The sequence below is a fragment of the Ranitomeya imitator genome, chromosome 6 (assembly GCF_032444005.1).
Source record: "Ranitomeya imitator isolate aRanImi1 chromosome 6, aRanImi1.pri, whole genome shotgun sequence".
In the NCBI taxonomy this organism is placed as follows: Eukaryota; Metazoa; Chordata; class Amphibia; order Anura; family Dendrobatidae; genus Ranitomeya; species Ranitomeya imitator.
Window position 1 is genome coordinate 527,124,143 of NC_091287.1, and position 14,578 is coordinate 527,138,720.

The following is a 14,578-nucleotide window of genomic DNA, read 5'->3' on the forward strand; positions in this document are numbered from 1 at the left end:
CCTGATCAAAAACTGCTCCGAATCCGCAGCAGCCAATCCGCTGCGGATCCGCAGCCAAATCTGCACCGTGTGCACATGGCCTAATTCTAACTCTAATTCTAACCCTAATTCTAACCCTAAATCTAACCCTAACCCTAGTGGAAAAATAAAAATCAATATATTTTCTTTATTTCATTATTTTCCCTACCTATGGGGGTGATAAAGGGGGTGGGGGATTATTTACTATTTTTTTATTTTGATCACTGTGATAGACAAGCGAGCAGAAGCAGGGTGAGAACGCCAAAAATGCACACACAGTGCCTGCACTTTCACCATGAGATCAGACATATCTGGTTACTTTTTGGCGAAGCTCTCCACCACCAAATTCAGCACATGCACCAGGTAAGACATCACAACTATTCAATGTATTCAAGAAAGTACAGATGCACTCTGAAATGCTATAATATGCAAACACTGAATGTATGAAATTGGAACTGCATTACTGCTATAGAAAATTTAAAATGAAGGTACTTAACAACACTCTTAAATTTGTTTCAGCCAGGGAGTGACATGTAAGGTTAGGGTCCTAACAAGCAGGTACGCCTAGCCCTAGATATTGGGCTCTCATAAATTAGCCAATTTGTTCCAAACTGTATTAAATGTGAGTGGTTAGAGTTTGAGAGCCAAAGGTGCAGGTATAGTGGGTACAGGGGTTTCTTACGTACCCAGGTCATGCTGCCTATAGGGGCCCCAATGGCCCTTTGGCCCATACGAGAAGACCAATCTTAATAATTTAAACCTCCCCCAAAATGGCACCAGTATCATACAAAGCTCTATCTCTGCATCTTAGTCCAGTGTGACAAAACTTTGCTGCTTTGGATGGAAAAAAATCTTTATGTTAGCTTATCTTGATATGCTAATTAGCCAAAACTAGACCATCATGGCATCTAGGATTGTCCTCAGGCGTAAATACGCCACGTCTTGGTATGTTTGCCATATTCATTGTCCCCATTTATAGCTTCAGTGCAAGGCATTGTACACAAGAGTGAGACCTCCTGCACGGAAACAATGATGCAGGAGAGCGGAGAAGATATCAGTCATGCCATGTCCTATTGTGATTACAGCCATGGAAAGCCAGACAAGTCATGAGAATAAATGCCCCATCAGACTAGTCCTGGATAAATCGCAAATCATGAAACAAAAAGGTTTTTGCCATTCATTGTAGCAGTTTTGGCAAACCATTCACTTGATTAAAACTCAGTGTAAGATAGCGCTCACTAGCGGGTTGGGGAATACTCGCTTGGCAACGGGATAAATGCACACGGGTATGGGTTTTTCACACAAAACAATCTATTCGGTTTATTCAGGTATCATAAACCGCAACCACGAACAGTTCATTGCATCACTATATCGGAAAACATGACATTGAGTTGCGGTCACTAAACATGTTGGTCCTCACTCCGTCCAGTTACCATGGGTGACCACACAGTTCATAACGCTTCTTAGTACTCGGCTTTAATATGGAGTCTCTAAATAATCCAGACTTCTCTGCCCAGTTTCCACAGTAGACCACAAGCCGAACAGTTCATCATATCCACTGGAGAAGCTGCCTAACGGGGATCACCAACTTGCCTGACAGACATACACCAGACCCACCAAAGCAAAGCTTCCTCCACACAGTAGCCGTCACTGGCTCTGCAGATCAATGGCCTCACCTCGTGCTCTTCAGGGATCCGGTCCACACACAGGACCTCCCAACACCCTGGTGAGGCCATTCAGGATCATGGCCTCACCAGGTGCTTTTCAGCGATCCTGTTCACACACTGGACCTCCAACACCCAGGCCACTCAGGATCACAGCCTCACCAGGTGCTCCTCAGGATTCTGGTCCCCACTCTGGACCTCCAACACCCAGGCCTTTCCTCTCACAGGACCTTACAGCCAAGAAGCATTCAGGTCCATACACAGGAACCGTGTGACCCACACCCAGGTCACATTACCTACTTGTAACCACTCCCATAGGTGGGAGGTGTATGTGGTTAGTTAGACCTGTCCAGCTCTCTAACCAACCCTGCAAGCCTCCCTTTAAAGCTACACAAATACTTGTGGGACTACAGGTCCCAGAACAACCTTACTTCAGGCTTACAGCGCAGAGTATCTTGCTCTGCGACACATACCCGGCCATTCACAATAAAGCCGGACTTTGTCTCATCACCACAGTTATGCCTGTGACTGCCATGCATTCCAATGGCCTCAATATGCCTCCGTGCATATCCCGAGGAGACCATGCAGGGCCCCCTACCTGTAACAGGGGTCACTGCATCACACCAGGATTACGGCTCTGTGTGATACTGGTGGACGTTTGGGACCCTGTGGAACCTAAATCGTTCCCATTAAAGGCCTATGATAATTTTGGGCCATTTGAACTTTTGCATCAGAGCCCATGACCTTGAATTTCCACCACCGGTACAAAGATAGCAATCGCACCCTGATCCTGGTGTATGAGGAGGCCCAAAGATTTTTTTGCAACCTAAAACGACACCAGTAGATGGGGAGTACTGTGGTCCTGTAGTTGCACCTCAGAAAGAGTGGGAGGCATTTGTGAAACTATTAAAAAGAGATGGTTTCACTTTTATCACAGGATGAATATGAAGCACAACAACATGGACAACTAAACGGACATTTAGCATCTTTCTGTAACTGAGATAAAGCATAATACAATTCTACGAGCTTCACGTCTATGACATTTGCCAGGAGCTGTAATAAAACATCTGTCAGATTCAGCCACAATATGGGTGGGAGAAGGTCTCCAGGCTACGGCGCTTATGAGGTTAGTCCCAGAATGGAAATCTATGGGCGCGAGTACAGACAATATATCTGATCCAAAAGATAAGGAGAATGTGGGAAAGTCCTGACGACTTCATAAAACGAAGTGATGGGAAAGGATGATGGAAATAACAGGAAGACGTAGAAGGTGACGAATAAACAGCTGGAGGCTACATGTATACATGCCAGTCATAAGGCTCCCAGTGACAGCCACTGTATATGGACTGCTAAATGCAATGGATGATGTAGGTTTCCACAGCAAGAAAGGCGTGCTGTAAAAAATCCTGCAAGTTAGGCATTGTGCACACAAGATCCATCTTCTAAGCAAACTTTTTGAGTAAAAGCACAGATATGCTTTCACAATCTTGATATTGAATATAAATTAAATTTTAACTATATTTTTTAAAAAGCAGCATAGTGGCTCAGTGGTTAGCCATGTTTCTTTGCACCACTGGGGTCCTAGGTTCAAATCCCTCCAAGGACAACATCTGCAAAGAGTCTGTATGTTCTCCCCGTGTTTGCGTGAGTTTTCTCACGGTTCCCCGATTTCCTCCCACGCTCCAAAGACATACTGATAGGAAATTGAGATTTTGAGCACCATTGGGGACAGTGAGGATGATTTCTGTATGATGCAGTAGAGCTATATAAGTGAGTAAAATATAGTAAAAGGATTGATGTTGTTCACTCATATTGTGTTCTCATGTTCCATATGATGGAGCCATTGTCCTTGTGGTTGTAGTCATCATGTGTCACCTCCCTTTCTGTTTGTGTTTACTCGGCTTTGTTACGTAGAACTTTGGATAAATTGTTTTTGGTACTCCACTAAATAAATACACTTAGCCAGTCCTATGATTTATGATCTCTATATCATAGATAGGGTTCAGCGCATGCTTTGAAGAACGATGTGTATATAATAAACACACTTCTCTGGTCTCCCCCAGCTGAAACGCCTAAAATCTGAAGCCACTCAAGGCATACAACATGAGGAGTAACAAAGGGGATAGAAAAGCCCCTCCTGTTATCTATAGCTGACTTGTATATTCACAGCCATAAGTCCGTTTCATGGACTACAGATTCACATTTCAACAGCTGCAATAACTGTAAACAGTTGTAAAATAAAAGAAGAGATAACAAATGGAACAATTTCTTGTAAAAGTTTCTCAATAATAAAGTTCTCTTCTCATCTTGGTGATGAAAGTGGAAATGAGTAGAAGATTTGTTCATACTCTTGACATTTCTTACTTTACGAAGCTTCAAACTGAGTCCATTCCATAGGTTTTATGTTGCTTATGACCAGTGTGAACAAGGAATATAGGCAAGAAAAATAATAAAAAGATTGGGCCACCGCTAACTTACGTGATACTTCAAGAGTCTACAAGAAGCCTTTGAATCTTCTCATCACCTCCGGATATCCAAAGTTACAAAGCCTGGTCAGGATGGAAAGCGTTGACCTAAGAGATGCAATGTTCTTACATCTTTCAAATAGGCACAGGATAGATTAGAACACAACTGGCAGTGGTGGGTAGGAACACCTGATCTTATGGATCATCTTGTGAGGTCGATTTTGTAAGCAATAAGCCGGGGTGATTATCACCGATCTGCAAGGAGAAGTAAGGCAGGATATGTAGGACAGCAGGTGGATAGCGGAGATGGAAGCACTAGATGCAACAGAGCTCGATGTGTGTTTTGGACAGAAACAGGATTGGAAGTGTTTCTGTGCTCTCTGGAGTATGACACAAGTAGTGGTGAATAAAATTGTAGGTTTATTTCCAACACGTTTCAGAGTCCACCTATTCCTTCTTCAGGACACCCATACATAAATAATTTATGTATGGATATGTATCTATGGGCATCCTGAAGAAGGAGTCGGTAGACTCTGAAACGCGCTAACCATAAGCCTACAATTTCATTCACCACTACTTGTGTCGTACTCCACAGAGCACAGAAACACTTCCAATCCTGTCACGTAAATCTACTTTGTCCATGAAAGCTGCTGCATCTGGTTTTCAAGCTTTTTAAGTGTTATGTCTCACACATCCATAGAAGGTGAGCGGTTTATTCATCAATCTTTTTAAAAGTGGATAAGACCTTTTGTGCTCTTGCATTTCTTTACTATTGGACAGAAACATCAGAGATGTATGTTAAATCTGGTTACCCGGGAGCAGGAGTGTGGTTATACACAGAAACAGCGGAATTGCGAAGAATTGGACACTGCTGACTATAAAATGTGAACGCGGCATCAGGATAGCTAAAATGGGTTGGTTTTCAGGGAATTGGACTCAGTAGAATTAAAAATGTGACATCACCTGGATAGCTGAGAAAAATTACTTATCAGGTACCTTGATAGCAGAGACAAAGTTATGGACAACATCAAGAATATCTAAGAGGAGTCGGTTACCTGAAATTTTGATATAACTGAGTTGAAGGTGTAGCAAACCTGAGCTAACCTTACCTGCCTGACCTAACCATAAACGGCCTTGGATAATGACATCAAAACAAAGCCCAGCGCTGAAGCCACGACAGGCGAGTAACAGGATGATTGACTGATAGGTGACACCTGACCCAGACTGGAAAATGACACTGAACACAATACAAATATAAAAAAACTGACCGGCACATCAAAAGAGAAAACATGTGTGAACAGGTGCTTAATAAGAGTAGCCATCTCCATATATAACCAACAAATAAAGTAGCACTTTGTAGTGTTTTCGCATGCAAACATTAAATATATGATATATGAATTGCATTACTGCTCTAGAAAATTAGAAAAATTGAGAATACTTAGCAATATATTGGCCAATTCATGTGTTCCCGGCAGCCACGATAAGGCAATTCTCGTTGCTGGGAACCTGCCTATGTGACTCCTCTCCTAGGCTAAAGCCTACATTTATGTGGGTAAGATAGGATGCTGCTGTCATTAAAAATGCGTGAGGATGAGGGGTAGAGTACTCAGACAGAGAGTCTATGTATTCAAAAATCAAAAGACTAACCGGCATATCCAAACAGAAAACAGATGTGAACAGGGGCTTACTAAGAGTAGCCACCTACATATATATATTTTTTAAATTTTCTAGAGCAGTAATGCAATTCATATTTCATATATTTTATGTTTGCATGCTATAGCGCTACAGAGAGCAACTTTATTTACTGGTTATACATGGAGATGTCTACTCTTAGTAAGCATCTGCTCAATTCTGTTTGGATGTGCCGGTGTTATGACCTGGTGGTAAGGACAATAATGGACCTGGTGGTTAAGAGCACACGGAATGACCTGATAGTTACAAATAATATAGGACGAGCTCTGAGACGTGGGAACTCTGCTGACCGCAATCCCTAATCCTATCACACACACTAGAAATAGCCGTGGATTGCTCCTAACGCTCCCTATGCAACTCGACACAGCCTAAGGAACTAGCTAGCCCTGAAGATAGAAAAATAAAGCCTACCTTGCCTCAGAGAAATTCCCCAAAGGAAAAGGCAGCCCCCCACATATAATGACTGTGAGTAAAGATGAAAATACAAACACAGAGATGAAATAGATTTAGCAAAGTGAGGCCCGACTTACTGAACAGACTGAGGATAGGAAAGGTAACTTTGCGGTCAGCACAAAAAACTACAAAAAGACCACGCAGAGGGCGCAAAAGACCCTCCGCACCGACTCACGGTGCGGAGGCGCTCCCTCTGCGTCCCAGAGCTTCCAGCAAGCAAGACAAAAATCAAAATAGCAAGCTGGACAGAAAAATAGCAAACTAAAGAAAAACAAGCAGGAACTTAGCTTCTGCTGGGAAGACAGGTCACAAGAACGATCCAGGAGTAACATAGTAACATAGTAACATAGTTAGTAAGGCCGAAAAAATACATTTGTCCATCCAGTTCAGCCTATATTCCATCATAATAAATCCCCAGATCTACGTCCTTCTACAGAACCTAATAATTGTATGATACAATATTGTTCTGCTCCAGGAAGACATCCAGGCCTCTCTTGAACCCCTCGACTGAGTTCGCCATCACCACCTCCTCAGGCAAGCAATTCCAGATTCTCACTGCCCTAACAGTAAAGAATCCTCTTCTATGTTGGTGGAAAAACCTTCTCTCCTCCAGACGCAAAGAATGCCCCCTTGTGCCCGTCACCTTCCTTGGTATAAACAGATCCTCAGCGAGATATTTGTATTGTCCCCTTATATACTTATACATGGTTATTAGATCGCCCCTCAGTCGTCTTTTTTCTAGACTAAATAATCCTAATTTCGCTAATCTATCTGGGTATTGTAGTTCTCCCATCCCCTTTATTAATTTTGTTGCCCTCCTTTGTACTCTCTCTAGTTCCATTATATCCTTCATGAGCACCGGTGCCCAAAACTGGACACAGTACTCCATGTGCGGTCTAACTAGGGATTTGTACAGAGGCAGTATAATGCTCTCATCATGTGTATCCAGACCTCTTTTAATGCACCCCATGATCCTGTTTGCCTTGGCAGCTGCTGCCTGGCACTGGCTGCTCCAGGTAAGTTTATCATTAACTAGGATCCCCAAGTCCTTCTCCCTGTCAGATTTACCCAGTGGTTTCCCATTCAGTGTGTAATGGTGATATTGATTCCTTCTTCCCATGTGTATAACCTTACATTTATCATTGTTAAACCTCATCTGCCATCTTTCAGCCCAAGTTTCCAACTTATCCAGATCCATCTGTAGCAGAATACTATCTTCTCTTGTATTAACTGCTTTACATAGTTTTGTATCATCTGCAAATATCGATATTTTACTGTGTAAACCTTCTACCAGATCATTAATGAATATGTTGAAGAGAACAGGTCCCAATACTGACCCCTGCGGTACCCCACTGGTCACAGCGACCCAGTTAGAGACTATACCATTTATAACCACCCTCTGCTTTCTATCACTAAGCCAGTTACTAACCCATTTACACACATTTTCCCCCAGACCAAGCATTCTCATTTTGTGTACCAACCTCTTGTGCGGCACCGTATCAAACGCTTTGGAAAAATCGAGATATACCACGTCCAATGACTCACCGTGGTCCAGCCTATAGCTTACCTCTTCATAAAAACTGATTAGATTGGTTTGACAGGAGCGATTTCTCATAAACCCATGCTGATATGGAATTAAACAGTTATTCTCATTGAGATAATCCAGAATAACATCCCTCAGAAACCCTTCAAATATTTTACCAACAATAGAGGTTAGACTTACTGGCCTATAATTTCCAGGTTCAGTAGACCAATACTGGAACATTGACAGGTGGCATGGAGCAATGATCTAAGTGGAGTTAAATAGAGCAGCCAGCTAACGAATTAACCTCGTCACCTGTGGAAGGAAACTCAGAAGCCGCAGCCCCATGGACAGAACCATTCATGACCACAGGAGTGAGCTTGACAACAGAATTCACAACAGCCGGTCAGTCTTTTGGTAGTTGTATTCATAGGCTGTCTGACCGAGCACTCCACCCCTCAGCCTCAGGTGTTTTTAATTACAGCAGGATCCTACCTTCCTATATAAATGTAGGCTTCAGCCCAAGAGAGGAATCGCACAGGCAGGTTCCCAGCAACGAGAATTACCTTATCGTTGCAACTGGGCCCACATGAATTGGCCAATTTATGCGCTAAGTATTCTCAATTTTTCCTATTTTCTAGAGCAGTAATGCAATTCATATTTCATATATTTCATCTTTTCATGCTATAGTGCTACAGAGTGCAAGTTTATTTGTTGGTTACTGAACACAATACCGGCAGCTGATTGAGAAACCAGCTAGTACTAGATACTAGTTCATAGTTTGGTAGGAAACAACTGATCCAAACAAGAAGCAGTCAGCAAACACGGCAGGCATCGGTTTAGACTTAACGTAAGTGGCCATTAGCCACACAACCTCGATTACACAGTCCTTACCCAGGATTAACCAGCCATATTTTACCATTATTTACTTTGAGAATTCTTCTAGTTCGAGCTTAGTTTTTGGTCATCTGGCATGAACAAGATGGTTTGATTGTACACTGATTTGAACATTTGCTTCCAATGTGAGAGTACTATCATTTTGTAGACAATCATCTTGGCTATCTCATACATAAATTTGACTTGCATCTATTTTGCATATGATTAGTTATGCAGATTTGCATCATGTCACTGCTTTGTTACTGTTTTGCTCCTGGTGGTGGAAATTTTTTTTTTCCTGTATACTACAAATTACAACCTGTAATAGCTCAGTGTGTTATTAGGATGATTCCCAAGTGAAATTACCGGTTGGAATCAAGGAGCAGCCATGAAGAAGATTTCTTAAGAAAAGGCAGACAGCATCATCAAGCTTATCAATAGCGGTCTCTCGGCCAAGGAAATTATCAAACGGCATCATGTGAGTGCCATGACATCATACAGGGGTACTCTCTTCTATAAGCCAGAGTTAAAAGCTATTACAAAAACAGCTTCTACTTTGGCAACCTGGACACGACCTTGTTCTACAAACTACACTGTCCCCTGACATGAATTCAAAATCTGTAGGTACATAGTCGAGCAAAAGGACGTTTTTAACTCCCAATATGGTATATGATCATGGGTTGTCCAATGGGAAATTTTTTTTATATCAGAATATCTGGGAATGGACTTTGATTAAGGTTTAAAAATGTACATAAGACTAAAAAAAATCATTTACTGATCAGTATCAAGTGACAGCAAAGTCACTTGCTAATTGTCTACATCCTATCACTCAAGCCAAAGGTTCTTTGTATTTTTCTAGAAATTGAGTGTAAATCAAGTTTATATGTAAATCATGTGGATATGTACAAAGGTATTTTCAAAGTGAGAAAAACATGGTTATTTTCTTCCAGAAACAGCATTATACCTTCCCATGGTATTGTATCTCAGCTCCAGTCAAAGGGGCTAAGAGGCACATGGCCTGTGGGCAGGTGTGACAATTTTTTGAAGGAAATTGATCATGATTTTCTAAACGTGTAATAATATTGTGATATGACCGTGTCCGCAACATGGAATCAGCTTGAATAATATCAAGTTTTAACCTGCTTATTTTTGCAAGCGGTATCTACACTATTACGATAGGACTATAGAATGGTTCTTGATGAAAACATATATGGTATTTTTTGGTTTCTTTGGAAACTTTCAAGACTATGTATTTTATAGTCACATTTATTGTCCCTCAGGGTGAATATTATTGTGATATACAGCCCTTTATAAAAGTATATACTCACCATGAAATACTCCCACATCAGTCACTCTCAGCGGACTCGTGGAAAAACGCTTTAGAATGACAAACAATTTGTCTAAAATCTTAATTATGAGAATCCACAGGTTGTAAATATCATTGAGTTGGGGTTTGACACAAATTACCCTCCCGAGAACCGAGACAATGTTGGCCTTAAATGGTGTCCTACAAAATGTAGCTGAGAAAAGTATGATCTCTGGAGGTCCAACCGTTGGAATCCCGACCAGTTGCAGAAAGTCCGTCCCAAGCGGTGGTTATGCTCCATACACACAAGTGGACCCCGATTCTTGGGATCGTTGTTGGTCCCAGCAGTCAGATGCCCAGTGTCCATACAATGTATGGCCTATCCTGTGTATAGGTGAGACATTTATTTTGTGGGAAAACTATTTTTAGAAGCAAGGTTTTTTTTTAATTATTTTTGCTTCCTTCCATTTTCTCAGCCATAACTTTTTATGTAGGTATTTTAAGCCTAAAGTTAAAGAAACTGTCATTCTTTCCATCCTTTTGTTTGAACGTTTCTATTCATGTTTTTTTTTATTTTACCTAATAAAAATTATGTATTACCAAAATATCTGCTTACGTTTTTTCTGTGTCCTGACATTGTTTTAATATGGATATTTAATTTGGATATTTTATTTAAGCAGGTTGCATTGTTTTGCAAAGGACTTTTTAGTTTAAAAAATTTTTTTTTAACCATAATGCACTATTATGTATATGATATACAGTTGCAATTAAAATTATTCACCCCCTATTGCAAATTATATTTATTGGCAAAATTTTCAAACTTTATGCAAATGAAACAAGAACAATTTAATAGCCCAACACCAGTAATGCAAAAAGTGGTTTCGCCAAATTCATCCTGAGCCGTAGAAGCGCAAGCACAGCGCGAAACGGCCGTCGTTTGCACATGCTCACAAGAGCTCCGTTCCTCACTCCCCCGGCCATGGAACTTTTAAATGAAGATTGAATAAAGTTGGGATTTTTAGATCGGTGAGTGCCTTCTCCTCTTTCTCGTATACAACAGTTATATTGTCTATTTTCCTTCTGAAGAGCACCCGTGATCATGAGGTGAGGCTGATTACTAACTTACGGTTGATGACACCTGGGTCCAAGATTGGGAAAACATCAGCTTTTGCAGGCGGTGCCCTATAATTTTTTGTCTTTTTTTGGCATACTTATAACATATTTACCATCTGAGAAGGTTATATTTGAATTTAAAATGTATGTCCTTGTATTGATATTGACATATGTAAGGTGACAATTGCACCATGCACTTTGCATAAAATATTGCCCACCTTATATTACGTTATGGTGCAAAATTACTGATATATGAGGGATATACGTTTGTGTAGGAATTCTTAAAACATATTCACTCTCTAAGACGGGCAAAACAGATGATGGTGGGGAAAGACAATTAGTGTCTCAAGAAGTAGATGATGATGAGAAACAGTTGCCAACAAGTCATATTGTTAAGTCAACAAGTCAGGAGGAGGACAAGAGTGTGGAAGTGGAAGATGAGGTGGTGGATGATAAAGTCACTGACCCAATCTGGGAAGGCACCATGTAGAGAGAGCAGAACGACGCAGAGGGTGAGGGATCCACAGCACTGCAACAGGCAGGAAGAGGCAGTGGTTTTGTCAGAGAGAGAAAGGGGGCAACTGTTCCCCAGAGCATCCACACGTGGCAAGATCGCAGGCCAAGAGTTAGGTGTTCCCCAGTCTGGTGCTTTGTTACAGAAGGTGTGGAAGACAAGAAAATGGTCGTTTGCAACCTGGGCCATACCAAGATCACCAAGCAACTTACCACCGCCAGCATGCTTAGGGACATGTCATCCAGGCACCTGATTAGGTACACTGAATGCCTGGGTCCACAATCAGTGTATGCGGGTGTCACCACGGTCTCTTCCCCTGTGCTACTTACTTGTGAATCCCCTGCCCAGTGCGCAGGTGCTGATGCCTCCTTCCCTGCACCTGCCATAGGACATTTACAAGCATCATCAGCAACCATGCCCACTTCCTTGTCTCTGCACAGCATTCAGCTGTCTCTACCCCAGGTCTTGGAAATGCGCAGCCTCCCACCCATAGTCCAAACACTATATGGCTACATTTCCATACTGCTTACCATGGAAATGGTGTAGTTTAGGCATGTGAACAGTGAGGCTTTTCGCAACCTCATAGTGGCTGTCCCTTGGTACTTGGTCCCCAACCGCCAATATTTGTTGTGCCATCCCCGCCTTACACAAGCACGTGTCCCACAACATCACCTATGCCCTGACCAACAAAGTTACTGAGAAGGTTTTTTTAACCACCGGCACATGGACAAGTGCTTGTGGTCAGGGACACATTTCCCTCATGGCACCCTGGGTGAACTTTGTGGAGGCAAGGACAAAGTTGGACCGTGGGATGGCACACGTGCTACCAATGCCTAGAATTGCAGGACCTAGTTCCACCAAGGTTTCCCATGCCTCCTACACCAGTTCCTGCATCCCCTCCTCCCCCTCATGCTCCATCTCCGAATTGTCATCCATATCAGTCACAAATTGGAATTACAGCAGTACTGCCTCGATAAAGAAGCAACAGGCTCTCCTGAAACTAAATTCTTTAGGTGACAAACAGCATGCTGCCGCAGAGTTGTTCAAAGGTCTATCAGACCAGACTGACCTGTGTATCTCTCATCTTAACCTACAACCAGGCATGGTCGTGTGTGATAATGGTTGTAACCTGGTTGTAGTTCTGAAGCTTGGCAACCTCGCTCACATAGCAAGCCGGCCCCATGTGCTCAACTTTAGTGGTTCAGTGCTTTCTGAAAACCTACACAGATTTGCCTGAACTACTTATGAAGGTATGCCATGCGTGTGCCCATTTCTGCAAGTCACCTACAGTGGACAGTGCTAGAGCAACACTTGCAGATGCCACCTCACCAACTGGTTTGCAAAATGACAATGCTCTGGAACTTTATATTACATATGTTATGAGCAGCAGAAAGCAGTAGTTGAATACCAGTTACAACATGCCCGTCGTTATTCTGGTCATCCTCCGCACGTAAGATGGTGAGTAGGGTTGAGCGACCTTTACTTTTATAGGATCGGGTCGGGTTTCACGAAACCCGACTTTTTCAAAAGTCGGGTCGAGTGAAATCGGCCGATCCTATAAAAAAGTCGGGGTTGGGGTCGGCCGAAACTCGAAACCCAATGCAGTGCATTGGGTTTCCAATGGTTCCCAGGGTCTGAAGGAGAGGAAACTCTCCTTCAGGCCTTGGGATCCATATATAAGTGTAAAATAAAGAATTAAAATAAAAAATATCGCCATACTTACCCTCTGACGCGCCCTGGTACTAACCGGGAACCTTCCTTCCTTAGAATCAGCCTTCCAGGACCTTGCGGTGACGTCGCGGTGACGTCGCGGCTTGTGATTGATCGCGCGGCCGCCCATGTGACCGCTCGCGCGACCAATCACAAGCCGCGACGTCACCGCGACGTCACCGAAGGTCCTGGAAGGGCTGATTCTTAGGAAGGAAGGCTGCCGGAAAGAAGCAGGGCGCGTCCGAGGGTGAGTTTATTCCTATTAGGTATATACTCACCCTCGGACGTGCCCTGCTTCTTTCCAGCAGCCTTCCTTCCTAAGAATCAGCCCTTCCAGGACCTTCGGTGACGTCGCGGTGACGTCGCGGCTTGTGATTGGTCGCGCGAGCGGTCACATGGGCGGCCGCGTCACCAATCACAAGCCGTGACGTCACCGCGACGTCACCGCAAGGTCCTGGAAGGCTGATTCTAAGGAAGGAAGGTTCCCGGTTAGTACCAGGGCGCGTCAGAGGGTAAGTATGGCGATATTTTTTATTTTAATTCTTTATTTTACACTTAAATCTGAATTCCGATACCAATTCCCGATATCTTAAACATATCGGGAATCGGTATCGGAATTCCGATTCCAGATTCAGAAGATCGCCGACTTCATGGCCGACCCTACACAGGGGTCGGGTCGGGTTTCATGAAACCCGACTTTGCCAAAAGTCGGCGACTTCTGAAAATTGCCGACCCGTTTCGCTCAACCCTAATGGTGAGCAGTGATGAAGCAACCATAATCCTCTCGCTTCTGTGTCTATTCAAACACTCGCTGCTCACAATTAAAGAGGACACTTTGTATGCGGACCAGTTGTAGATGGAGGAAGAACGTAAACAGGGTAATACTACCCAGCGCAGCAGCCTCTCATTTTCTCTGCATGTGTTGATTAATGACGAGGAGGAGGAGGCTGAGGAGGAGGAGGAACAGGAGATGGTTGTCTGTGCTACAGAGGGTACTAGCCACACCAGCTTCATCCCACCTATTCAGTGTGAAGAAGAAGACCTTTTCCTTTGGACATCGCGTTATGCGCATTTTTTCACCAGTTGTTACTGGTTATTCACCATTCTCGATCCACGCTACAAGGAGAACTTTCGATCTCTCCTTCCGGCAGTGGAGAGGGCCAGTAAAATAGTGCAATACCAGAAGGCCCTAGTTGAACAATTAGTACAAAAATTCCCATCTGACAACATCAGACCCTGATGCAC